The sequence below is a fragment of the Pelodiscus sinensis genome, chromosome 9 (genome assembly GCF_049634645.1).
Source record: "Pelodiscus sinensis isolate JC-2024 chromosome 9, ASM4963464v1, whole genome shotgun sequence".
In the NCBI taxonomy this organism is placed as follows: domain Eukaryota; kingdom Metazoa; phylum Chordata; order Testudines; family Trionychidae; genus Pelodiscus; species Pelodiscus sinensis.
Genome location: NC_134719.1, coordinates 1,119,471 through 1,144,598, shown reverse-complemented (window position 1 = coordinate 1,144,598; position 25,128 = coordinate 1,119,471). Strand labels below are relative to the sequence as shown.

The 25,128-nt window shown below is 63.1% G+C and overlaps 6 non-coding genes across 6 annotated transcripts; all 6 read right to left on the bottom strand.

Annotated features, from left to right (window-relative positions):
- Window positions 1-3,508: 3,508 nt before the first annotated feature.
- LOC142830699 (U1 spliceosomal RNA) lies at window positions 3,509-3,672 on the bottom strand. Its single transcript, XR_012906141.1, has one exon. It is a non-coding gene; the product is annotated as a U1 spliceosomal RNA (small nuclear RNA).
- Window positions 3,673-7,699: 4,027 nt separating this feature from the next.
- On the bottom strand, window positions 7,700-7,863 carry LOC142830698 (U1 spliceosomal RNA). Its single transcript, XR_012906140.1, has one exon. It is a non-coding gene; the product is annotated as a U1 spliceosomal RNA (small nuclear RNA).
- Window positions 7,864-11,975: 4,112 nt separating this feature from the next.
- LOC142830697 (U1 spliceosomal RNA) lies at window positions 11,976-12,139 on the bottom strand. The gene has a single exon (XR_012906139.1). It is a non-coding gene; the product is annotated as a U1 spliceosomal RNA (small nuclear RNA).
- Window positions 12,140-16,250: 4,111 nt separating this feature from the next.
- On the bottom strand, window positions 16,251-16,414 carry LOC142830696 (U1 spliceosomal RNA). Its single transcript, XR_012906138.1, has one exon. It is a non-coding gene; the product is annotated as a U1 spliceosomal RNA (small nuclear RNA).
- A 4,037-nt stretch (window positions 16,415-20,451) lies between these two features.
- On the bottom strand, window positions 20,452-20,615 carry LOC142830695 (U1 spliceosomal RNA). Its single transcript, XR_012906137.1, has one exon. It is a non-coding gene; the product is annotated as a U1 spliceosomal RNA (small nuclear RNA).
- Window positions 20,616-24,720: 4,105 nt separating this feature from the next.
- Window positions 24,721-24,884, bottom strand: LOC142830711 (U1 spliceosomal RNA). The gene has a single exon (XR_012906153.1). It is a non-coding gene; the product is annotated as a U1 spliceosomal RNA (small nuclear RNA).
- Between the last annotated feature and the right edge of the window lie 244 nt (window positions 24,885-25,128).

Sequence of the window (25,128 nt, the reverse complement as noted above, 5' to 3'; positions counted from 1 at the left end):
GCCGGGCGCATCCGGAGCACACGGGGGGGCAAGAAGGAAGCGGGGGTGGGGTGGGGGGGGGGGGGGGAGAAGGCAGGAGCCCTCCGGGGAGGCACAGGAATCTTCCCCCCTCCCACTAGGAGAAGCATCCGCCCTTTCCGCTCCCCCTCCCGCACACGCGCACACGCCCCACACCTCCAGCCCTCCTGGCTAACCCCGGGCACGTCACCCCACCTCTTCCGGGCCTCCCTTCTCCCTTTGGCAAAATGGGGCTGCTGAGGCTTCCCTCCCTGGCAGCAGGGGCGGATGAGAGTTCTGCGGGGGGGCCTTTGGAGAAAACATAGAAAAAAGGGGTCATCCCACCCCTGTGCCCACTCCTCACGGGCTGTGTGTAGACTGGCCACGTTTTCCGGAAAAACAGCCGCTTTTCCGGAAAAACTTGCCAGCTGCCGTCTACACTGGCCGCTTGAATTTCCGCAAAAGCACTGACTTCCTACTGTAAGAAATCAGAGAGGTGCAACGCTGGGCCGCGCGGTTTTAAAGTCCCGGGCCGTGAGGTCACGCCGCGCATGCGCTCCCTCGGCCCCACGTGGGCCGTGCTGGCCGGCGCCGGGGAATTTCAAGGGCGGGGCTGCGGCGCCCCGTCACAGTCCTCCCTCCCCCCCCAATCTCCTTCTCCTCCTCCAGCAGCCGCCCGCCGGTCCTTCGGCGGACGGCCCACCGGGAAATTCCCGGTATCCCGCCGGGCCAGTCCGCCCCTGGCGCTGGCGCGGGGCCTATTGAAGCAGCCGCCCCGCTCGCCCTGCCCTATATCCGCCGCTGCCTGGCGGGGGCCTTGGGCGGAGAACCACGCTGAAGAGCAGGAAGAGGCTCCCAGGCCGAGGTGCAATTAGCGGAGCTTTGGGAAGCAACAGAGAAACACCATTCAGGTCGCCAGGTGTCAGGGAGGTGCGGCCCCCGCCCTCCCCCATCCGCATCCGCATCCGCATCCAGATGTGACTCTCGGCCCGCAGGTAGAACGGAAGGCCCGTTCCTTCAGAGGCGTTCAGCGTCGAACGGACTTGATGGCACGGGAAAGAGAAACGCAAAACGCGTAGCCGTGGGATCGGCTTACGTGGCAGGACTGCATTTCGCGGACCGTAGGCCGACCTTCCCGGTCCGGTTGGGCGCGTCTACGCCGCAGCCGCGGCTCGAAATAAGCTACGCCGTTTGAGCCGCGCCAACGGCGCTGCTTCTTTCGAAAGAGCTTATTTCGTCTGCACCGTGGAACGTGTTCGTCAGTGTTCTGGGGAAAGGGTGAGGCGGCAAACGCTGCGGACGGTGCAAAAAGGCCGCCTGATACTTTAGTCCGAAGCGGGCAGCGAAGAGCTACGAAGGGAACTCGCAACACTCCGAGGGGCGGGAGGGGACAGGGCGAGCTGGTTGTCGCAGGGTGCTTAAACACCCTGCAATCTGTTTCCCGGCAGCCACGGAGTTGGGGCCTAGGCCGGAGGATGTTGCGAAGGCCGAGATACCGAGGCAGTGCGATGAAATGCCTCTTCCCCCCCTTCCCCCCCACCCCCCTCCGTACTCAAGGAGCTGACTGGGGTGACACCTGAGACATGGAGGATTATTTCAGAAAACTCGCGGCAGGCGGAAGAGATTCCCGAAGAGGGGGAAGGGACAACCTATCGAAAGGGTATATCTGCTGTCTTCAGGAAAGCTGTGGGTACCGTCTCGCGTGACTTGCGCACGAACGCGCTCGCTAGCCAAACGCAAGCCGGGCTGTCTTCGGGAAAGCTGTGGGTACCGTCTCGCGTGACTTGCGCACGAACGCGCTCGCTAGCCAAACGCAAGCCGGACGGACCTACCGTCAGGGGGCTGCTAAAGGGTCAGGGATACCGTTCCCGGGGAATAGTTATCGCCGTAGTGCCCAGCCTCGCCGGAAGGGCGTAACGAGTGGGGGTCCGGCAGGGATGCCTTGCGGGCCCGGTTCCCTTCCTCGGCCATTCGGATGGGCGGCGTAGAGAGTACGCTTATCAAGACTGCGGAGGACCCCGAGCTGGGAGGGGGTTGCAGGTGCCGTGGAGGACGGGATCCTCGCAATTCGAAATGATCTGGACAAAGCGGAGAAATGGTTTGGAGAGACTAGGATGAAGTTCAATGAGGCCGAATGCAAAGTACTCCGCTTACGAACGATCGATCCGTTGCTTGCGCCGGCGTGCACGGTGGCAGAGAGGGAGGGGGGGGGGGAGAGAGAGAGAAAATGGGAAACGGCTGTCTAGGAAGGAACACCGCGGACAAGAATCGGCGCAGCAGGGGAGAGGGCCAGGGAGAGGCTGGCTGTCACAGAGGACCGCGAGGTAAACGGGAGTCGGGAGAGTAAGACGGTTGCCGGAGCAGCGAACGTCGTTCTGGGGCGGGCTAGCGGCGGCAGCAGCGTCGTGCGCAAGACAGGAAGGCTGCGTCTACACTGGCCACTTATTCCGGAAAATCAGCCGCTTTTCCGGAATAACTTGCCAGCTGTCTACACTGGCCCCTTGAATTTCCGGAAAAGCGCTGACGATCTACTGTAAAATCGTCAGTGCTTTTCCGGAAAAACTATGCTGCTCCCGTTCGGGCAAAAGTCCTTTTCCGGAAAACTGTTCCGGAAAAGGGCCAGTGTTGACAGCACAGATTTCTTTTCCGCAAAAAAGCCCCGATCGCGAAAATGACCATCGGGGCTTTTTGGCGGAAAAGCGCGTCTACATTGGCACGGACGCTTTTCCGGAAAAGCATCCTGCCAATGTAGACGCGCTTTTCCCGGAAATAATTATAACGGAAAACTGTTCCGTTTTAAGCATTTCCGGAAAATCATGCCCGTGTAGACGTAGCCGAAAAGTAATTCTTCTTCCGCTCTACAGGGTGAGGATTCGGCCTAGCTGGAGCATTGTGCCCTGTGGGCGGGAAGGGAGGCGGGCTCATACAAATGGGAGACAGGGAATGCAGAAAAATGCAAGAGAAACTGACTGTGCCGGGCGGGCGTAGAAAGCATGAGCCTCTGAGGGAAGATTGGAAGGGAGTCTGCCAGAGGGGAGCTGCTAAGAGCTTTCAGGGCCATAAAAGGCTGCTAGGCAGAGAAGGGAGAACTTCTGGTTCTTCTGAAGCTGGGGGAGAGGAGGGGGGCTCCAGGACGAGAAGCAAGGGGCTGGGGCTGGGGCTGGGGCTGGGGCTGCAGCTGTAGGTGCAGGTGCAGGTGCAGGTGCAGCGAGGGCCGGCCGGCCGTTAGGGGAAACTTCCTGTAAGGCGAGCGAGCGAGCGAGCGAGCGAGCAGGGTGGCTGAAGAGGGGCACCAATGGCCTAGGAAAGCGACGCGCTTCCCGGGAGATGACGGAAGAAGCAGAGAAAAGAGCCCACCCCGGGCCTGGCCACGCCGGAGCGCGGAGCAGGCTCCGAGAGCGGAGAAAAAGAAAGGCGGAAAGCGAGCGAAGTTCGCCGCAGAGCGAGGACACAAGCACCAACCTTCCCTCTCCGTTCGCCCGTCACTCGGTCTATTCTTCACAGAGAGCGCCAGGGGAAAGCGCGAACGCAGTCCCCCACTACCACAAATTATGCAGTCGAGTTTCCCGCATTTGGGGAAATCGCAGGGGTCAGCACACCCGCAGTGCAATGGATGAGCCTCACCCTGGGAAAACCACCTTCGTGATCATGGTATCTCCCCTGCCAGGTAAGTATGAGTTCCACCCGCACAACCACCGCCTGCCCCCCACCGCCCAAACCCTCTCACATCACGGGGGACGCCGCCTCGCGCACCCGCACCGCCGCGCCCCAAACGCTCCCCTACCGCCCGCACCCGCCCCCAAGCCGCCCCCGACACCCACAACCGAGCCCCGCTCGCCCAAGGCGGGCCCCGCTCGCCAGCCCGCTCCCGCTCCCACAAGCCTCCGCTCGCGCCCGCATCTGCATACGTGCTCACGCCGCTCCGCCCCTCCGCCCGGGACACGCCCCCGCCCGCTCTCTCGCGCTCTCTCCCCTCTCCGGCCTGAGCCCCGCTTCGGCGGCGAGGAGCCCGGCGGCGCTGCTGCACCCCGACTCCCGACTCCCGACCCCGCCGGCGCTCTCCCCGGCTGCGGCCCGCACACCCGGCAGGGGCTGGCTCGGGCGGGGGCCGCCACTCGGGAGGCACCGGCTCCGTGCGGCTTCCGCTCTCCCCCCCATCCCCCGACACGCCGGCCCAGCCGGGCCCGTCGCCCTCCGGAGCCGGGCGCATCCGGAGCACACGGGGGGGCAAGAAGGAAGCGGGGGTGGGGTGGGGTGGGGGGGGGGGGGAGAAGGCAGGAGCCCTCCGGGGAGGCACAGGAATCTTCCCCCCTCCCACTAGGAGAAGCATCCGCCCTTTCCGCTCCCCCTCCCGCACACGCGCACACGCCCCACACCTCCAGCCCTCCTGGCTAACCCCGGGCACGTCACCCCACCTCTTCCGGGCCTCCCTTCTCCCTTTGGCAAAATGGGGCTGCTGAGGCTTCCCTCCCTGGCAGCAGGGGCGGATGAGAGTTCTGCGGGGGGGCCTTTGGAGAAAACATAGAAAAAAGGGGTCATCCCACCCCTGTGCCCACTCCTCACGGGCTGTGTGTAGACTGGCCACGTTTTCCGGAAAAACAGCCGCTTTTCCGGAAAAACTTGCCAGCTGCCGTCTACACTGGCCGCTTGAATTTCCGCAAAAGCACTGACTTCCTACTGTAAGAAATCAGAGAGGTGCAACGCTGGGCCGCGCGGTTTTAAAGTCCCGGGCCGTGAGGTCACGCCGCGCATGCGCTCCCTCGGCCCCACGTGGGCCGTGCTGGCCGGCGCCGGGGAATTTCAAGGGCGGGGCTGCGGCGCCCCGTCACAGTCCTCCCTCCCCCCCCAATCTCCTTCTCCTCCTCCAGCAGCCGCCCGCCGGTCCTTCGGCGGACGGCCCACCGGGAAATTCCCGGTATCCCGCCGGGCCAGTCCGCCCCTGGCGCTGGCGCGGGGCCTATTGAAGCAGCCGCCCCGCTCGCCCTGCCCTATATCCGCCGCTGCCTGGCGGGGGCCTTGGGCGGAGAACCACGCTGAAGAGCAGGAAGAGGCTCCCAGGCCGAGGTGCAATTAGCGGAGCTTTGGGAAGCAACAGAGAAACACCATTCAGGTCGCCAGGTGTCAGGGAGGTGCGGCCCCCGCCCTCCCCCATCCGCATCCGCATCCGCATCCAGATGTGACTCTCGGCCCGCAGGTAGAACGGAAGGCCCGTTCCTTCAGAGGCGTTCAGCGTCGAACGGACTTGATGGCACGGGAAAGAGAAACGCAAAACGCGTAGCCGTGGGATCGGCTTACGTGGCAGGACTGCATTTCGCGGACCGTAGGCCGACCTTCCCGGTCCGGTTGGGCGCGTCTACGCCGCAGCCGCGGCTCGAAATAAGCTACGCCGTTTGAGCCGCGCCAACGGCGCTGCTTCTTTCGAAAGAGCTTATTTCGTCTGCACCGTGGAACGTGTTCGTCAGTGTTCTGGGGAAAGGGTGAGGCGGCAAACGCTGCGGACGGTGCAAAAAGGCCGCCTGATACTTTCGTCCGAAGCGGGCAGCGAAGAGCTACGAAGGGAACTCGCAACACTCCGAGGGGCGGGAGGGGACAGGGCGAGCTGGTTGTCGCAGGGTGCTTAAACACCCTGCAATCTGTTTCCCGGCAGCCACGGAGTTGGGGCCTAGGCCGGAGGATGTTGCGAAGGCCGAGATACCGAGGCAGTGCGATGAAATGCCTCTTCCCCCCCTTCCCCCCCACCCCCCTCCGTACTCAAGGAGCTGACTGGGGTGACACCTGAGACATGGAGGATTATTTCAGAAAACTCGCGGCAGGCGGAAGAGATTCCCGAAGAGGGGGAAGGGACAACCTATCGAAAGGGTATATCTGCTGTCTTCAGGAAAGCTGTGGGTACCGTCTCGCGTGACTTGCGCACGAACGCGCTCGCTAGCCAAACGCAAGCCGGGCTGTCTTCGGGAAAGCTGTGGGTACCGTCTCGCGTGACTTGCGCACGAACGCGCTCGCTAGCCAAACGCAAGCCGGACGGACCTACCGTCAGGGGGCTGCTAAAGGGTCAGGGATACCGTTCCCGGGGAATAGTTATCGCCGTAGTGCCCAGCCTCGCCGGAAGGGCGTAACGAGCGGGGGTCCGGCAGGGATGCCTTGCGGGCCCGGTTCCCTTCCTCGGCCATTCGGATGGGCGGCGTAGAGAGTACGCTTATCAAGACTGCGGAGGACCCCGAGCTGGGAGGGGGTTGCAGGTGCCGTGGAGGACGGGATCCTCGCAATTCGAAATGATCTGGACAAAGCGGAGAAATGGTTTGGAGAGACTAGGATGAAGTTCAATGAGGCCGAATGCAAAGTACTCCGCTTACGAACGATCGATCCGTTGCTTGCGCCGGCGTGCACGGTGGCAGAGAGGGAGGGGGGGGGAGAGAGAGAGAGAAAATGGGAAACGGCTGTCTAGGAAGGAACACCGCGGACAAGAATCGGCGCAGCAGGGGAGAGGGCCAGGGAGAGGCTGGCTGTCACAGAGGACCGCGAGGTAAACGGGAGTCGGGAGAGTAAGACGGTTGCCGGAGCAGCGAACGTCGTTCTGGGGCGGGCTAGCGGCGGCAGCAGCGTCGTGCGCAAGACAGGAAGGCTGCGTCTACACTGGCCACTTATTCCGGAAAATCAGCCGCTTTTCCGGAATAACTTGCCAGCTGTCTACACTGGCCCCTTGAATTTCCGGAAAAGCGCTGACGATCTACTGTAAAATCGTCAGTGCTTTTCCGGAAAAACTATGCTGCTCCCGTTCGGGCAAAAGTCCTTTTCCGGAAAACTGTTCCGGAAAAGGGCCAGTGTTGACAGCACAGATTTCTTTTCCGCAAAAAAGCCCCGATCGCGAAAATGACCATCGGGGCTTTTTGGCGGAAAAGCGCGTCTACATTGGCACGGACGCTTTTCCGGAAAAGCATCCTGCCAATGTAGACGCGCTTTTCCCGGAAATAATTATAACGGAAAACTGTTCCGTTTTAAGCATTTCCGGAAAATCATGCCCGTGTAGACGTAGCCGAAAAGTAATTCTTCTTCCGCTCTACAGGGTGAGGATTCGGCCTAGCTGGAGCATTGTGCCCTGTGGGCGGGAAGGGAGGCGGGCTCATACAAATGGGAGACAGGGAATGCAGAAAAATGCAAGAGAAACTGACTGTGCCGGGCGGGCGTAGAAAGCATGAGCCTCTGAGGGAAGATTGGAAGGGAGTCTGCCAGAGGGGAGCTGCTAAGAGCTTTCAGGGCCATAAAAGGCTGCTAGGCAGAGAAGGGAGAACTTCTGGTTCTTCTGAAGCTGGGGGAGAGGAGGGGGGCTCCAGGACGAGAAGCAAGGGGCTGGGGCTGGGGCTGGGGCTGGGGCTGCAGCTGTAGGTGCAGGTGCAGGTGCAGGTGCAGCGAGGGCCGGCCGGCCGTTAGGGGAAACTTCCTGTAAGGCGAGCGAGCGAGCGAGCAGGGTGGCTGAAGAGGGGCACCAATGGCCTAGGAAAGCGACGCGCTTCCCGGGAGATGACGGAAGAAGCAGAGAAAAGAGCCCACCCCGGGCCTGGCCACGCCGGAGCGCGGAGCAGGCTCCGAGAGCGGAGAAAAAGAAAGGCGGAAAGCGAGCGAAGTTCGCCGCAGAGCGAGGACACAAGCACCAACCTTCCCTCTCCGTTCGCCCGTCACTCGGTCTATTCTTCACAGAGAGCGCCAGGGGAAAGCGCGAACGCAGTCCCCCACTACCACAAATTATGCAGTCGAGTTTCCCGCATTTGGGGAAATCGCAGGGGTCAGCACACCCGCAGTGCAATGGATGAGCCTCACCCTGGGAAAACCACCTTCGTGATCATGGTATCTCCCCTGCCAGGTAAGTATGAGTTCCACCCGCACAACCACCGCCTGCCCCCCACCGCCCAAACCCTCTCACATCACGGGGGACGCCGCCTCGCGCACCCGCACCGCCGCGCCCCAAACGCTCCCCTACCGCCCGCACCCGCCCCCAAGCCGCCCCCGACACCCACAACCGAGCCCCGCTCGCCCAAGGCGGGCCCCGCTCGCCAGCCCGCTCCCGCTCCCACAAGCCTCCGCTCGCGCCCGCATCTGCATACGTGCTCACGCCGCTCCGCCCCTCCGCCCGGGACACGCCCCCGCCCGCTCTCTCGCGCTCTCTCCCCTCTCCGGCCTGAGCCCCGCTTCGGCGGCGAGGAGCCCGGCGGCGCTGCTGCACCCCGACTCCCGACTCCCGACCCCGCCGGCGCTCTCCCCGGCTGCGGCCCGCACACCCGGCAGGGGCTGGCTCGGGCGGGGGCCGCCACTCGGGAGGCACCGGCTCCGTGCGGCTTCCGCTCTCCCCCCCATCCCCCGACACGCCGGCCCAGCCGGGCCCGTCGCCCTCCGGAGCCGGGCGCATCCGGAGCACACGGGGGGGCAAGAAGGAAGCGGGGGTGGGGTGGGGTGGGGGGGGGGGGGAGAAGGCAGGAGCCCTCCGGGGAGGCACAGGAATCTTCCCCCCTCCCACTAGGAGAAGCATCCGCCCTTTCCGCTCCCCCTCCCGCACACGCGCACACGCCCCACACCTCCAGCCCTCCTGGCTAACCCCGGGCACGTCACCCCACCTCTTCCGGGCCTCCCTTCTCCCTTTGGCAAAATGGGGCTGCTGAGGCTTCCCTCCCTGGCAGCAGGGGCGGATGAGAGTTCTGCGGGGGGGCCTTTGGAGAAAACATAGAAAAAAGGGGTCATCCCACCCCTGTGCCCACTCCTCACGGGCTGTGTGTAGACTGGCCACGTTTTCCGGAAAAACAGCCGCTTTTCCGGAAAAACTTGCCAGCTGCCGTCTACACTGGCCGCTTGAATTTCCGCAAAAGCACTGACTTCCTACTGTAAGAAATCAGAGAGGTGCAACGCTGGGCCGCGCGGTTTTAAAGTCCCGGGCCGTGAGGTCACGCCGCGCATGCGCTCCCTCGGCCCCACGTGGGCCGTGCTGGCCGGCGCCGGGGAATTTCAAGGGCGGGGCTGCGGCGCCCCGTCACAGTCCTCCCTCCCCCCCCAATCTCCTTCTCCTCCTCCAGCAGCCGCCCGCCGGTCCTTCGGCGGACGGCCCACCGGGAAATTCCCGGTATCCCGCCGGGCCAGTCCGCCCCTGGCGCTGGCGCGGGGCCTATTGAAGCAGCCGCCCCGCTCGCCCTGCCCTATATCCGCCGCTGCCTGGCGGGGGCCTTGGGCGGAGAACCACGCTGAAGAGCAGGAAGAGGCTCCCAGGCCGAGGTGCAATTAGCGGAGCTTTGGGAAGCAACAGAGAAACACCATTCAGGTCGCCAGGTGTCAGGGAGGTGCGGCCCCCGCCCTCCCCCATCCGCATCCGCATCCGCATCCAGATGTGACTCTCGGCCCGCAGGTAGAACGGAAGGCCCGTTCCTTCAGAGGCGTTCAGCGTCGAACGGACTTGATGGCACGGGAAAGAGAAACGCAAAACGCGTAGCCGTGGGATCGGCTTACGTGGCAGGACTGCATTTCGCGGACCGTAGGCCGACCTTCCCGGTCCGGTTGGGCGCGTCTACGCCGCAGCCGCGGCTCGAAATAAGCTACGCCGTTTGAGCCGCGCCAACGGCGCTGCTTCTTTCGAAAGAGCTTATTTCGTCTGCACCGTGGAACGTGTTCGTCAGTGTTCTGGGGAAAGGGTGAGGCGGCAAACGCTGCGGACGGTGCAAAAAGGCCGCCTGATACTTTCGTCCGAAGCGGGCAGCGAAGAGCTACGAAGGGAACTCGCAACACTCCGAGGGGCGGGAGGGGACAGGGCGAGCTGGTTGTCGCAGGGTGCTTAAACACCCTGCAATCTGTTTCCCGGCAGCCACGGAGTTGGGGCCTAGGCCGGAGGATGTTGCGAAGGCCGAGATACCGAGGCAGTGCGATGAAATGCCTCTTCCCCCCCTTCCCCCCCACCCCCCTCCGTACTCAAGGAGCTGACTGGGGTGACACCTGAGACATGGAGGATTATTTCAGAAAACTCGCGGCAGGCGGAAGAGATTCCCGAAGAGGGGGAAGGGACAACCTATCGAAAGGGTATATCTGCTGTCTTCAGGAAAGCTGTGGGTACCGTCTCGCGTGACTTGCGCACGAACGCGCTCGCTAGCCAAACGCAAGCCGGGCTGTCTTCGGGAAAGCTGTGGGTACCGTCTCGCGTGACTTGCGCACGAACGCGCTCGCTAGCCAAACGCAAGCCGGGCTGTCTTCGGGAAAGCTGTGGGTACCGTCTCGCGTGACTTGCGCACGAACGCGCTCGCTAGCCAAACGCAAGCCGGACGGACCTACCGTCAGGGGGCTGCTAAAGGGTCAGGGATACCGTTCCCGGGGAATAGTTATCGCCGTAGTGCCCAGCCTCGCCGGAAGGGCGTAACGAGCGGGGGTCCGGCAGGGATGCCTTGCGGGCCCGGTTCCCTTCCTCGGCCATTCGGATGGGCGGCGTAGAGAGTACGCTTATCAAGACTGCGGAGGACCCCGAGCTGGGAGGGGGTTGCAGGTGCCGTGGAGGACGGGATCCTCGCAATTCGAAATGATCTGGACAAAGCGGAGAAATGGTTTGGAGAGACTAGGATGAAGTTCAATGAGGCCGAATGCAAAGTACTCCGCTTACGAACGATCGATCCGTTGCTTGCGCCGGCGTGCACGGTGGCAGAGAGGGAGGGGGGGGGAGAGAGAGAGAGAAAATGGGAAACGGCTGTCTAGGAAGGAACACCGCGGACAAGAATCGGCGCAGCAGGGGAGAGGGCCAGGGAGAGGCTGGCTGTCACAGAGGACCGCGAGGTAAACGGGAGTCGGGAGAGTAAGACGGTTGCCGGAGCAGCGAACGTCGTTCTGGGGCGGGCTAGCGGCGGCAGCAGCGTCGTGCGCAAGACAGGAAGGCTGCGTCTACACTGGCCACTTATTCCGGAAAATCAGCCGCTTTTCCGGAATAACTTGCCAGCTGTCTACACTGGCCCCTTGAATTTCCGGAAAAGCGCTGACGATCTACTGTAAAATCGTCAGTGCTTTTCCGGAAAAACTATGCTGCTCCCGTTCGGGCAAAAGTCCTTTTCCGGAAAACTGTTCCGGAAAAGGGCCAGTGTTGACAGCACAGATTTCTTTTCCGCAAAAAAGCCCCGATCGCGAAAATGACCATCGGGGCTTTTTGGCGGAAAAGCGCGTCTACATTGGCACGGACGCTTTTCCGGAAAAGCATCCTGCCAATGTAGACGCGCTTTTCCCGGAAATAATTATAACGGAAAACTGTTCCGTTTTAAGCATTTCCGGAAAATCATGCCCGTGTAGACGTAGCCGAAAAGTAATTCTTCCGCTCTACAGGGTGAGGATTCGGCCTAGCTGGAGCATTGTGCCCTGTGGGCGGGAAGGGAGGCGGGCTCATACAAATGGGAGACAGGGAATGCAGAAAAATGCAAGAGAAACTGACTGTGCCGGGCGGGCGTAGAAAGCATGAGCCTCTGAGGGAAGATTGGAAGGGAGTCTGCCAGAGGGGAGCTGCTAAGAGCTTTCAGGGCCATAAAAGGCTGCTAGGCAGAGAAGGGAGAACTTCTGGTTCTTCTGAAGCTGGGGGAGAGGAGGGGGGCTCCAGGACGAGAAGCAAGGGGCTGGGGCTGGGGCTGGGGCTGGGGCTGGGGCTGCAGCTGTAGGTGCAGGTGCAGGTGCAGGTGCAGCGAGGGCCGGCCGGCCGTTAGGGGAAACTTCCTGTAAGGCGAGCGAGCGAGCGAGCGAGCAGGGTGGCTGAAGAGGGGCACCAATGGCCTAGGAAAGCGACGCGCTTCCCGGGAGATGACGGAAGAAGCAGAGAAAAGAGCCCACCCCGGGCCTGGCCACGCCGGAGCGCGGAGCAGGCTCCGAGAGCGGAGAAAAAAGAAAGGCGGAAAGCGAGCGAAGTTCGCCGCAGAGCGAGGACACAAGCACCAACCTTCCCTCTCCGTTCGCCCGTCACTCGGTCTATTCTTCACAGAGAGCGCCAGGGGAAAGCGCGAACGCAGTCCCCCACTACCACAAATTATGCAGTCGAGTTTCCCGCATTTGGGGAAATCGCAGGGGTCAGCACACCCGCAGTGCAATGGATGAGCCTCACCCTGGGAAAACCACCTTCGTGATCATGGTATCTCCCCTGCCAGGTAAGTATGAGTTCCACCCGCACAACCACCGCCTGCCCCCCACCGCCCAAACCCTCTCACATCACGGGGGACGCCGCCTCGCGCACCCGCACCGCCGCGCCCCAAACGCTCCCCTACCGCCCGCACCCGCCCCCAAGCCGCCCCCGACACCCACAACCGAGCCCCGCTCGCCCAAGGCGGGCCCCGCTCGCCAGCCCGCTCCCGCTCCCACAAGCCTCCGCTCGCGCCCGCATCTGCATACGTGCTCACGCCGCTCCGCCCCTCCGCCCGGGACACGCCCCCGCCCGCTCTCTCGCGCTCTCTCCCCTCTCCGGCCTGAGCCCCGCTTCGGCGGCGAGGAGCCCGGCGGCGCTGCTGCACCCCGACTCCCGACTCCCGACCCCGCCGGCGCTCTCCCCGGCTGCGGCCCGCACACCCGGCAGGGGCTGGCTCGGGCGGGGGCCGCCACTCGGGAGGCACCGGCTCCGTGCGGCTTCCGCTCTCCCCCCCATCCCCCGACACGCCGGCCCAGCCGGGCCCGTCGCCCTCCGGAGCCGGGCGCATCCGGAGCACACGGGGGGGCAAGAAGGAAGCGGGGGTGGGGTGGGGTGGGGGGGGGGGGAGAAGGCAGGAGCCCTCCGGGGAGGCACAGGAATCTTCCCCCCTCCCACTAGGAGAAGCATCCGCCCTTTCCGCTCCCCCTCCCGCACACGCGCACACGCCCCACACCTCCAGCCCTCCTGGCTAACCCCGGGCACGTCACCCCACCTCTTCCGGGCCTCCCTTCTCCCTTTGGCAAAATGGGGCTGCTGAGGCTTCCCTCCCTGGCAGCAGGGGCGGATGAGAGTTCTGCGGGGGGGCCTTTGGAGAAAACATAGAAAAAAGGGGTCATCCCACCCCTGTGCCCACTCCTCACGGGCTGTGTGTAGACTGGCCACGTTTTCCGGAAAAACAGCCGCTTTTCCGGAAAAACTTGCCAGCTGCCGTCTACACTGGCCGCTTGAATTTCCGCAAAAGCACTGACTTCCTACTGTAAGAAATCAGAGAGGTGCAACGCTGGGCCGCGCGGTTTTAAAGTCCCGGGCCGTGAGGTCACGCCGCGCATGCGCTCCCTCGGCCCCACGTGGGCCGTGCTGGCCGGCGCCGGGGAATTTCAAGGGCGGGGCTGCGGCACCCCGTCACAGTCCTCCCTCCCCCCCCAATCTCCTTCTCCTCCTCCAGCAGCCGCCCGCCGGTCCTTCGGCGGACGGCCCACCGGGAAATTCCCGGTATCCCGCCGGGCCAGTCCGCCCCTGGCGCTGGCGCGGGGCCTATTGAAGCAGCCGCCCCGCTCGCCCTGCCCTATATCCGCCGCTGCCTGGCGGGGGCCTTGGGCGGAGAACCACGCTGAAGAGCAGGAAGAGGCTCCCAGGCCGAGGTGCAATTAGCGGAGCTTTGGGAAGCAACAGAGAAACACCATTCAGGTCGCCAGGTGTCAGGGAGGTGCGGCCCCCGCCCTCCCCCATCCGCATCCGCATCCGCATCCAGATGTGACTCTCGGCCCGCAGGTAGAACGGAAGGCCCGTTCCTTCAGAGGCGTTCAGCGTCGAACGGACTTGATGGCACGGGAAAGAGAAACGCAAAACGCGTAGCCGTGGGATCGGCTTACGTGGCAGGACTGCATTTCGCGGACCGTAGGCCGACCTTCCCGGTCCGGTTGGGCGCGTCTACGCCGCAGCCGCGGCTCGAAATAAGCTACGCCGTTTGAGCCGCGCCAACGGCGCTGCTTCTTTCGAAAGAGCTTATTTCGTCTGCACCGTGGAACGTGTTCGTCAGTGTTCTGGGGAAAGGGTGAGGCGGCAAACGCTGCGGACGGTGCAAAAAGGCCGCCTGATACTTTCGTCCGAAGCGGGCAGCGAAGAGCTACGAAGGGAACTCGCAACACTCCGAGGGGCGGGAGGGGACAGGGCGAGCTGGTTGTCGCAGGGTGCTTAAACACCCTGCAATCTGTTTCCCGGCAGCCACGGAGTTGGGGCCTAGGCCGGAGGATGTTGCGAAGGCCGAGATACCGAGGCAGTGCGATGAAATGCCTCTTCCCCCCCTTCCCCCCCACCCCCCTCCGTACTCAAGGAGCTGACTGGGGTGACACCTGAGACATGGAGGATTATTTCAGAAAACTCGCGGCAGGCGGAAGAGATTCCCGAAGAGGGGGAAGGGACAACCTATCGAAAGGGTATATCTGCTGTCTTCAGGAAAGCTGTGGGTACCGTCTCGCGTGACTTGCGCACGAACGCGCTCGCTAGCCAAACGCAAGCCGGGCTGTCTTCGGGAAAGCTGTGGGTACCGTCTCGCGTGACTTGCGCACGAACGCGCTCGCTAGCCAAACGCAAGCCGGGCTGTCTTCGGGAAAGCTGTGGGTACCGTCTCGCGTGACTTGCGCACGAACGCGCTCGCTAGCCAAACGCAAGCCGGACGGACCTACCGTCAGGGGGCTGCTAAAGGGTCAGGGATACCGTTCCCGGGGAATAGTTATCGCCGTAGTGCCCAGCCTCGCCGGAAGGGCGTAACGAGCGGGGGTCCGGCAGGGATGCCTTGCGGGCCCGGTTCCCTTCCTCGGCCATTCGGATGGGCGGCGTAGAGAGTACGCTTATCAAGACTGCGGAGGACCCCGAGCTGGGAGGGGGTTGCAGGTGCCGTGGAGGACGGGATCCTCGCAATTCGAAATGATCTGGACAAAGCGGAGAAATGGTTTGGAGAGACTAGGATGAAGTTCAATGAGGCCGAATGCAAAGTACTCCGCTTACGAACGATCGATCCGTTGCTTGCGCCGGCGTGCACGGTGGCAGAGAGGGAGGGGGGGGGAGAGAGAGAGAGAAAATGGGAAACGGCTGTCTAGGAAGGAACACCGCGGACAAGAATCGGCGCAGCAGGGGAGAGGGCCAGGGAGAGGCTGGCTGTCACAGAGGACCGCGAGGTAAACGGGAGTCGGGAGAGTAAGACGGTTGCCGGAGCAGCGAACGTCGTTCTGGGGCGGGCTAGCGGCGGCAGCAGCGTCGTGCGCAAGACAGGAAGGCTGCGTCTACACTGGCCACTTATTCCGGAAAATCAGCCGCTTTTCCGGAATAACTTGCCAGCTGTCTACACTGGCCCCTTGAATTTCCGGAAAAGCGCTGACGATCTACTGTAAAATCGTCAGTGCTTTTCCGGAAAAACTATGCTGCTCCCGTTCGGGCAAAAGTCCTTTTCCGGAAAACTGTTCCGGAAAAGGGCCAGTGTTGACAGCACAGATTTCTTTTCCGCAAAAAAGCCCCGATCGCGAAAATGACCATCGGGGCTTTTTGGCGGAAAAGCGCGTCTACATTGGCACGGACGCTTTTCCGGAAAAGCATCCTGCCAATGTAGACGCGCTTTTCCCGGAAATAATTATAACGGAAAACTGTTCCGTTTTAAGCATTTCCGGAAAATCATGCCCGTGTAGACGTAGCCGAAAAGTAATTCTTCCGCTCTACAGGGTGAGGATTCGGCCTAGCTGGAGCATTGTGCCCTGTGGGCGGGAAGGGAGGCGGGCTCATACAAATGGGAGACAGGGAATGCAGAAAAATGCAAGAGAAACTGACTGTGCCGGGCGGGCGTAGAAAGCATGAGCCTCTGAGGGAAGATTGGAAGGGAGTCTGCCAGAGGGGAGCTGCTAAGAGCTTTCAGGGCCATAAAAGGCTGCTAGGCAGAGAAGGGAGAACTTCTGGTTCTTCTGAAGCTGGGGGAGAGGAGGGGGGCTCCAGGACGAGAAGCAAGGGGCTGGGGCTGGGGCTGGGGCTGGGGCTGGGGCTGCAGCTGTAGGTGCAGGTGCAGGTGCAGGTGCAGCGAGGGCCGGCCGGCCGTTAGGGGAAACTTCCTGTAAGGCGAGCGAGCGAGCGAGCGAGCAGGGTGGCTGAAGAGGGGCACCAATGGCCTAGGAAAGCGACGCGCTTCCCGGGAGATGACGGAAGAAGCAGAGAAAAGAGCCCACCCCGGGCCTGGCCACGCCGGAGCGCGGAGCAGGCTCCGAGAGCGGAGAAAAAAGAAAGGCGGAAAGCGAGCGAAGTTCGCCGCAGAGCGAGGACACAAGCACCAACCTTCCCTCTCCGTTCGCCCGTCACTCGGTCTATTCTTCACAGAGAGCGCCAGGGGAAAGCGCGAACGCAGTCCCCCACTACCACAAATTATGCAGTCGAGTTTCCCGCATTTGGGGAAATCGCAGGGGTCAGCACACCCGCAGTGCAATGGATGAGCCTCACCCTGGGAAAACCACCTTCGTGATCATGGTATCTCCCCTGCCAGGTAAGTATGAGTTCCACCCGCACAACCACCGCCTGCCCCCCACCGCCCAAACCCTCTCACATCACGGGGGACGCCGCCTCGCGCACCCGCACCGCCGCGCCCCAAACGCTCCCCTACCGCCCGCACCCGCCCCCAAGCCGCCCCCGACACCCACAACCGAGCCCCGCTCGCCCAAGGCGGGCCCCGCTCGCCAGCCCGCTCCCGCTCCCACAAGCCTCCGCTCGCGCCCGCATCTGCATACGTGCTCACGCCGCTCCGCCCCTCCGCCCGGGACACGCCCCCGCCCGCTCTCTCGCGCTCTCTCCCCTCTCCGGCCTGAGCCCCGCTTCGGCGGCGAGGAGCCCGGCGGCGCTGCTGCACCCCGACTCCCGACTCCCGACCCCGCCGGCGCTCTCCCCGGCTGCGGCCCGCACACCCGGCAGGGGCTGGCTCGGGCGGGGGCCGCCACTCGGGAGGCACCGGCTCCGTGCGGCTTCCGCTCTCCCCCCCATCCCCCGACACGCCGGCCCAGCCGGGCCCGTCGCCCTCCGGAGCCGGGCGCATCCGGAGCACACGGGGGGGCAAGAAGGAAGCGGGGGTGGGGTGGGGTGGGGGGGGGGGGAGAAGGCAGGAGCCCTCCGGGGAGGCACAGGAATCTTCCCCCCTCCCACTAGGAGAAGCATCCGCCCTTTCCGCTCCCCCTCCCGCACACGCGCACACGCCCCACACCTCCAGCCCTCCTGGCTAACCCCGGGCACGTCACCCCACCTCTTCCGGGCCTCCCTTCTCCCTTTGGCAAAATGGGGCTGCTGAGGCTTCCCTCCCTGGCAGCAGGGGCGGATGAGAGTTCTGCGGGGGGGCCTTTGGAGAAAACATAGAAAAAAGGGGTCATCCCACCCCTGTGCCCACTCCTCACGGGCTGTGTGTAGACTGGCCACGTTTTCCGGAAAAACAGCCGCTTTTCCGGAAAAACTTGCCAGCTGCCGTCTACACTGGCCGCTTGAATTTCCGCAAAAGCACTGACTTCCTACTGTAAGAAATCAGAGAGGTGCAACGCTGGGCCGCGCGGTTTTAAAGTCCCGGGCCGTGAGGTCACGCCGCGCATGCGCTCCCTCGGCCCCACGTGGGCCGTGCTGGCCGGCGCCGGGGAATTTCAAGGGCGGGGCTGCGGCACCCCGTCACAGTCCTCCCTCCCCCCCCAATCTCCTTCTCCTCCTCCAGCAGCCGCCCGCCGGTCCTTCGGCGGACGGCCCACCGGGAAATTCCCGGTATCCCGCCGGGCCAGTCCGCCCCTGGCGCTGGCGCGGGGCCTATTGAAGCAGCCGCCCCGCTCGCCCTGCCCTATATCCGCCGCTGCCTGGCGGGGGCCTTGGGCGGAGAACCACGCTGAAGAGCAGGAAGAGGCTCCCAGGCCGAGGTGCAATTAGCGGAGCTTTGGGAAGCAACAGAGAAACACCATTCAGGTCGCCAGGTGTCAGGGAGGTGCGGCCCCCGCCCTCCCCCATCCGCATCCGCATCCGCATCCAGATGTGACTCTCGGCCCGCAGGTAGAACGGAAGGCCCGTTCCTTCAGAGGCGTTCAGCGTCGAACGGACTTGATGGCACGGGAAAGAGAAACGCAAAACGCGTAGCCGTGGGATCGGCTTACGTGGCAGGACTGCATTTCGCGGACCGTAGGCCGACCTTCCCGGTCCGGTTGGGCGCGTCTACGCCGCAGCCGCGGCTCGAAATAAGCTACGCCGTTTGAGCCGCGCCAACGGCGCTGCTTCTTTCGAAAGAGCTTATTTCGTCTGCACCGTGGAACGTGTTCGTCAGTGTTCTGGGGAAAGGGTGAGGCGGCAAACGCTGCGGACGGTGCAAAAAGGCCGCCTGATACTTTCGTCCGAAGCGGGCAGCGAAGAGCTACGAAGGGAACTCGCAACACTCCGAGGGGCGGGAAGGGACAGGGCGAGCTGGTTGTCGCAGGGTGCTTAAACACCCTGCAATCTGTTTCCCGGCAGCCACGGAGTTGGGGCCTAGGCCGGAGGATGTTGCGAAGGCCGAGATACCGAGGCAGTGCGATGAAATGCCTCTTCCCCCCCTTCCCCCCCACCCCCCTCCGTACTCAAGGAGCTGACTGGGGTGACACCTGAGACATGGAGGATTATTTCAGAAAACTCGCGGCAGGCGGAAGAGATTCCCGAAGAGGGGGAAGGGACAACCTATCGAAAGGGTATATCTGCTGTCTTCAGGAAAGCTGTGGGTACCGTCTCGCGTGACTTGCGCACGAACGCGCTCGCTAGCCAAACGCAAGCCGGGCTGTCTTCGGGAAAGCTGTGGGTACCGTCTCGCGTGACTTGCGCACGAACGCGCTCGCTAGCCAAACGCAAGCCGGACGGACCTACCGTCAGGGGGCTGCTAAAGGGTCAGGGATACCGTTCCCGGGGAATAGTTATCGCCGTAGTGCCCAGCCTCGCCGGAAGGGCGTAACGAGCGGGGGTCCGGCAGGGATGCCTTGCGGGCCCGGTTCCCTTCCTCGGCCATTCGGATGGGCGGCGTAGAGAGTACGCTTATCAAGACTGCGGAGGACCCCGAGCTGGGAGGGGGTTGCAGGTGCCGTGGAGGACGGGATCCTCGCAATTCGAAATGATCTGGACAAAGCGGAGAAATGGTTTGGAGAGACTAGGATGAAGTTCAATGAGGCCGAATGCAAAGTACTCCGCTTACGAACGATCGATCCGTTGCTTGCGCCGGCGTGCACGGTGGCAGAGAGGGAGGGGGGGGGAGAGAGAGAGAGAAAATGGGAAACGGCTGTCTAGGAAGGAACACCGCGGACAAGAATCGGCGCAGCAGGGGAGAGGGCCAGGGAGAGGCTGGCTGTCACAGAGGACCGCGAGGTAAACGGGAGTCGGGAGAGTAAGACGGTTGCCGGAGCAGCGAACGTCGTTCTGGGGCGGGCTAGCGGCGGCAGCAGCGTCGTGCGCAAGACAGGAAGGCTGCGTCTACACTGGCCACTTATTCCGGAAAATCAGCCGCTTTTCCGGAATAACTTGCCAGCTGTCTACACTGGCCCCTTGAATTTCCGGAAAAGCGCTGACGATCTACTGTAAAATCGTCAGTGCTTTTCCGGAAAAACTATGCTGCTCCCGTTCGGGCAAAAGTCCTTTTCCGGAAAACTGTTCCGGAAAAGGGCCAGTGTTGACAGCACAGATTTCTTTTCCGCAAAAAAGCCCCGATCGCGAAAATGACCATCGGGGCTTTTTGGCGGAAAAGCGCGTCTACATTGGCACGGACGCTTTTCCGGAAAAGCATCCTGCCAATGTAGACGCGCTTTTCCCGGAAATAATTATAACGGAAAACTGTTCCGTTTTAAGCATTTCCGGAAAATCATGCCCGTGTAGACGTAGCCGAAAAGTAATTCTTCTTCCGCTCTACAGGGTGAGGATTCGGCCTAGCTGGAGCATTGTGCCCTGTGGGCGGGAAGGGAGGCGGGCTCATACAAATGGGAGACAGGGAATGCAGAAAAATGCAAGAGAAACTGACTGTGCCGGGCGGGCGTAGAAAGCATGAGCCTCTGAGGGAAGATTGGAAGGGAGTCTGCCAGAGGGGAGCTGCTAAGAGCTTTCAGGGCCATAAAAGGCTGCTAGGCAGAGAAGGGAGAACTTCTGGTTCTTCTGAAGCTGGGGGAGAGGAGGGGGGCTCCAGGACGAGAAGCAAGGGGCTGGGGCTGGGGCTGGGGCTGGGGCTGGGGCTGCAGCTGTAGGTGCAGGTGCAGGTGCAGGTGCAGCGAGGGCCGGCCGGCCGTTAGGGGAAACTTCCTGTAAGGCGAGCGAGCGAGCGAGCGAGCAGGGTGGCTGAAGAGGGGCACCAATGGCCTAGGAAAGCGACGCGCTTCCCGGGAGATGACGGAAGAAGCAGAGAAAAGAGCCCACCCCGGGCCTGGCCACGCCGGAGCGCGGAGCAGGCTCCGAGAGCGGAGAAAAAAGAAAGGCGGAAAGCGAGCGAAGTTCGCCGCAGAGCGAGGACACAAGCACCAACGTCCCCTCTCCGTTCGCCCGTCACTCGGTCTATTCTTCACAGAGAGCGCCAGGGGAAAGCGCGAACGCAGTCCCCCACTACCACAAATTATGCAGTCGAGTTTCCCGCATTTGGGGAAATCGCAGGGGTCAGCACACCCGCAGTGCAATGGATGAGCCTCACCCTGGGAAAACCACCTTCGTGATCATGGTATCTCCCCTGCCAGGTAAGTATGAGTTCCACCCGCACAACCACCGCCTGCCCCCCACCGCCCAAACCCTCTCACATCACGGGGGACGCCGCCTCGCGCACCCGCACCGCCGCGCCCCAAACGCTCCCCTACCGCCCGCACCCGCCCCCAAGCCGCCCCCGACACCCACAACCGAGCCCCGCTCGCCCAAGGCGGGCCCCGCTCGCCAGCCCGCTCCCGCTCCCACAAGCCTCCGCTCGCGCCCGCATCTGCATACGTGCTCACGCCGCTCCGCCCCTCCGCCCGGGACACGCCCCCGCCCGCTCTCTCGCGCTCTCTCCCCTCTCCGGCCTGAGCCCCGCTTCGGCGGCGAGGAGCCCGGCGGCGCTGCTGCACCCCGACTCCCGACTCCCGACCCCGCCGGCGCTCTCCCCGGCTGCGGCCCGCACACCCGGCAGGGGCTGGCTCGGGCGGGGGCCGCCACTCGGGAGGCACCGGCTCCGTGCGGCTTCCGCTCTCCCCCCCATCCCCCGACACGCCGGCCCAGCCGGGCCCGTCGCCCTCCGGAGCCGGGCGCATCCGGAGCACACGGGGGGGCAAGAAGGAAGCGGGGGTGGGGTGGGGTGGGGGGGGGGGAGAAGGCAGGAGCCCTCCGGGGAGGCACAGGAATCTTCCCCCCTCCCACTAGGAGAAGCATACGCCCTTTCCGCTCCCCCTCCCGCACACGCGCACACGCCCCACACCTCCAGCCCTCCTGGCTAACCCCGGGCACGTCACCCCACCTCTTCCGGGCCTCCCTTCTCCCTTTGGCAAAATGGGGCTGCTGAGGCTTCCCTCCCTGGCAGCAGGGGCGGATGAGAGTTCTGCGGGGGGGCCTTTGGAGAAAACATAGAAAAAAGGGGTCATCCCACCCCTGTGCCCACTCCTCACGGGCTGTGTGTAGACTGGCCACGTTTTCCGGAAAAACAGCCGCTTTTCCGGAAAAACTTGCCAGCTGCCGTCTACACTGGCCGCTTGAATTTCCGCAAAAGCACTGACTTCCTACTGTAAGAAATCAGAGAGGTGCAACGCTGGGCCGCGCGGTTTTAAAGTCCCGGGCCGTGAGGTCACGCCGCGCATGCGCTCCCTCGGCCCCACGTGGGCCGTGCTGGCCGGCGCCGGGGAATTTCAAGGGCGGGGCTGCGGCGCCCCGTCACAGTCCTCCCTCCCCCCCCAATCTCCTTCTCCTCCTCCAGCAGCCGCCCGCCGGTCCTTCGGCGGACGGCCCACCGGGAAATTCCCGGTATCCCGCCGGGCCAGTCCGCCCCTGGCGCTGGCGCGGGGCCTATTGAAGCAGCCGCCCCGCTCGCCCTGCCCTATATCCGCCGCTGCCTGGCGGGGGCCTTGGGCGGAGAACCACGCTGAAGAGCAGGAAGAGGCTCCCAGGCCGAGGTGCAATTAGCGGAGCTTTGGGAAGCAACAGAGAAACACCATTCAGGTCGCCAGGTGTCAGGGAGGTGCGGCCCCCGCCCTCCCCCATCCGCATCCGCATCCGCATCCAGATGTGACTCTCGGCCCGCAGGTAGAACGGAAGGCCCGTTCCTTCAGAGGCGTTCAGCGTCGAACGGACTTGATGGCACGGGAAAGAGAAACGCAAAACGCGTAGCCGTGGGATCGGCTTACGTGGCAGGACTGCATTTCGCGGACCGTAGGCCGACCTTCCCGGTCCGGTTGGGCGCGTCTACGCCGCAGCCGCGGCTCGAAATAAGCTACGCCGTTTGAGCCGCGCCAACGGCGCTGCTTCTTTCGAAAGAGCTTATTTCGTCTGCACCGTGGAACGTGTTCGTCAGTGTTCTGGGGAAAGGGTGAGGCGGCAAACGCTGCGGACGGTGCAAAAAGGCCGCCTGATACTTTCGTCCGAAGCGGGCAGCGAAGAGCTACGAAGGGAACTCGCAACACTCCGAGGGGCGGGAAGGGACAGGGCGAGCTGGTTGTCGCAGGGTGCTTAAACACCCTGCAATCTGTTTCCCGGCAGCCACGGAGTTGGGGCCTAGGCCGGAGGATGTTGCGAAGGCCGAGATACCGAGGCAGTGCGATGAAATGCCTCTTCCCCCCCTTCCCCCCCACCCCCCTCCGTACTCAAGGAGCTGACTGGGCTGACACCTGAGACATGGAGGATTATTTCAGAAAACTCGCGGCAGGCGGAAGAGATTCCCGAAGAGGGGGAAGGGACAACCTATCGAAAGGGTATATCTGCTGTCTTCAGGAAAGCTGTGGGTACCGTCTCGCGTGACTTGCGCACGAACGCGCTCGCTAGCCAAACGCAAGCCGGGCTGTCTTCGGGAAAGCTGTGGGTACCGTCTCGCGTGACTTGCGCACGAACGCGCTCGCTAGCCAAACGCAAGCCGGGCTGTCTTTGGGAAAGCTGTGGGTACCGTCTCGCGTGACTTGCGCACGAACGCGCTCGCTAGCCAAACGCAAGCCGGACGGACCTACCGTCAGGGGGCTGCTAAAGGGTCAGGGATACCGTTCCCGGGGAATAGTTATCGCCGTAGTGCCCAGCCTCGCCGGAAGGGCGTAACGAGCGGGGGTCCGGCAGGGATGCCTTGCGGGCCCGGTTCCCTTCCTCGGCCATTCGGATGGGCGGCGTAGAGAGTACGCTTATCAAGACTGCGGAGGACCCCGAGCTGGGAGGGGGTTGCAGGTGCCGTGGAGGACGGGATCCTCGCAATTCGAAATGATCTGGACAAAGCGGAGAAATGGTTTGGAGAGACTAGGATGAAGTTCAATGAGGCCGAATGCAAAGTACTCCGCTTACGAACGATCGATCCGTTGCTTGCGCCGGCGTGCACGGTGGCAGAGAGGGAGGGGGGGGGGGGAGAGAGAGAGAGAAAATGGGAAACGGCTGTCTAGGAAGGAACACCGCGGACAAGAATCGGCGCAGCAGGGGAGAGGGCCAGGGAGAGGCTGGCTGTCACAGAGGACCGCGAGGTAAACGGGAGTCGGGAGAGTAAGACGGTTGCCGGAGCAGCGAACGTCGTTCTGGGGCGGGCTAGCGGCGGCAGCAGCGTCGTGCGCAAGACAGGAAGGCTGCGTCTACACTGGCCACTTATTCCGGAAAATCAGCCGCTTTTCCGGAATAACTTGCCAGCTGTCTACACTGGCCCCTTGAATTTCCGGAAAAGCGCTGACGATCTACTGTAAAATCGTCAGTGCTTTTCCGGAAAAACTATGCTGCTCCCGTTCGGGCAAAAGTCCTTTTCCGGAAAACTGTTCCGGAAAAGGGCCAGTGTTGACAGCACAGATTTCTTTTCCGCAAAAAAGCCCCGATCGCGAAAATGACCATCGGGGCTTTTTGGCGGAAAAGCGCGTCTACATTGGCACGGACGCTTTTCCGGAAAAGCATCCTGCCAATGTAGACGCGCTTTTCCCGGAAATAATTATAACGGAAAACTGTTCCGTTTTAAGCATTTCCGGAAAATCATGCCCGTGTAGACGTAGCCGAAAAGTAATTCTTCTTCCGCTCTACAGGGTGAGGATTCGGCCTAGCTGGAGCATTGTGCCCTGTGGGCGGGAAGGGAGGCGGGCTCATACAAATGGGAGACAGGGAATGCAGAAAAATGCAAGAGAAACTGACTGTGCCGGGCGGGCGTAGAAAGCATGAGCCTCTGAGGGAAGATTGGAAGGGAGTCTGCCAGAGGGGAGCTGCTAAGAGCTTTCAGGGCCATAAAAGGCTGCTAGGCAGAGAAGGGAGAACTTCTGGTTCTTCTGAAGCTGGGGGAGAGGAGGGGGGCTCCAGGACGAGAAGCAAGGGGCTGGGGCTGGGGCTGGGGCTGGGGCTGCAGCTGTAGGTGCAGGTGCAGGTGCAGGTGCAGCGAGGGCCGGCCGGCCGTTAGGGGAAACTTCCTGTAAGGCGAGCGAGCGAGCGAGCAGGGTGGCTGAAGAGGGGCACCAATGGCCTAGGAAAGCGACGCGCTTCCCGGGAGATGACGGAAGAAGCAGAGAAAAGAGCCCACCCCGGGCCTGGCCACGCCGGAGCGCGGAGCAGGCTCCGAGAGCGGAGAAAAAGAAAGGCGGAAAGCGAGCGAAGTTCGCCGCAGAGCGAGGACACAAGCACCAACCTTCCCTCTCCGTTCGCCCGTCACTCGGTCTATTCTTCACAGAGAGCGCCAGGGGAAAGCGCGAACGCAGTCCCCCACTACCACAAATTATGCAGTCGAGTTTCCCGCATTTGGGGAAATCGCAGGGGTCAGCACACCCGCAGTGCAATGGATGAGCCTCACCCTGGGAAAACCACCTTCGTGATCATGGTATCTCCCCTGCCAGGTAAGTATGAGTTCCACCCGCACAACCACCGCCTGCCCCCCACCGCCCAAACCCTCTCACATCACGGGGGACGCCGCCTCGCGCACCCGCACCGCCGCGCCCCAAACGCTCCCCTACCGCCCGCACCCGCCCCCAAGCCGCCCCCGACACCCACAACCGAGCCCCGCTCGCCCAAGGCGGGCCCCGCTCGCCAGCCCGCTCCCGCTCCCACAAGCCTCCGCTCGCGCCCGCATCTGCATACGTGCTCACGCC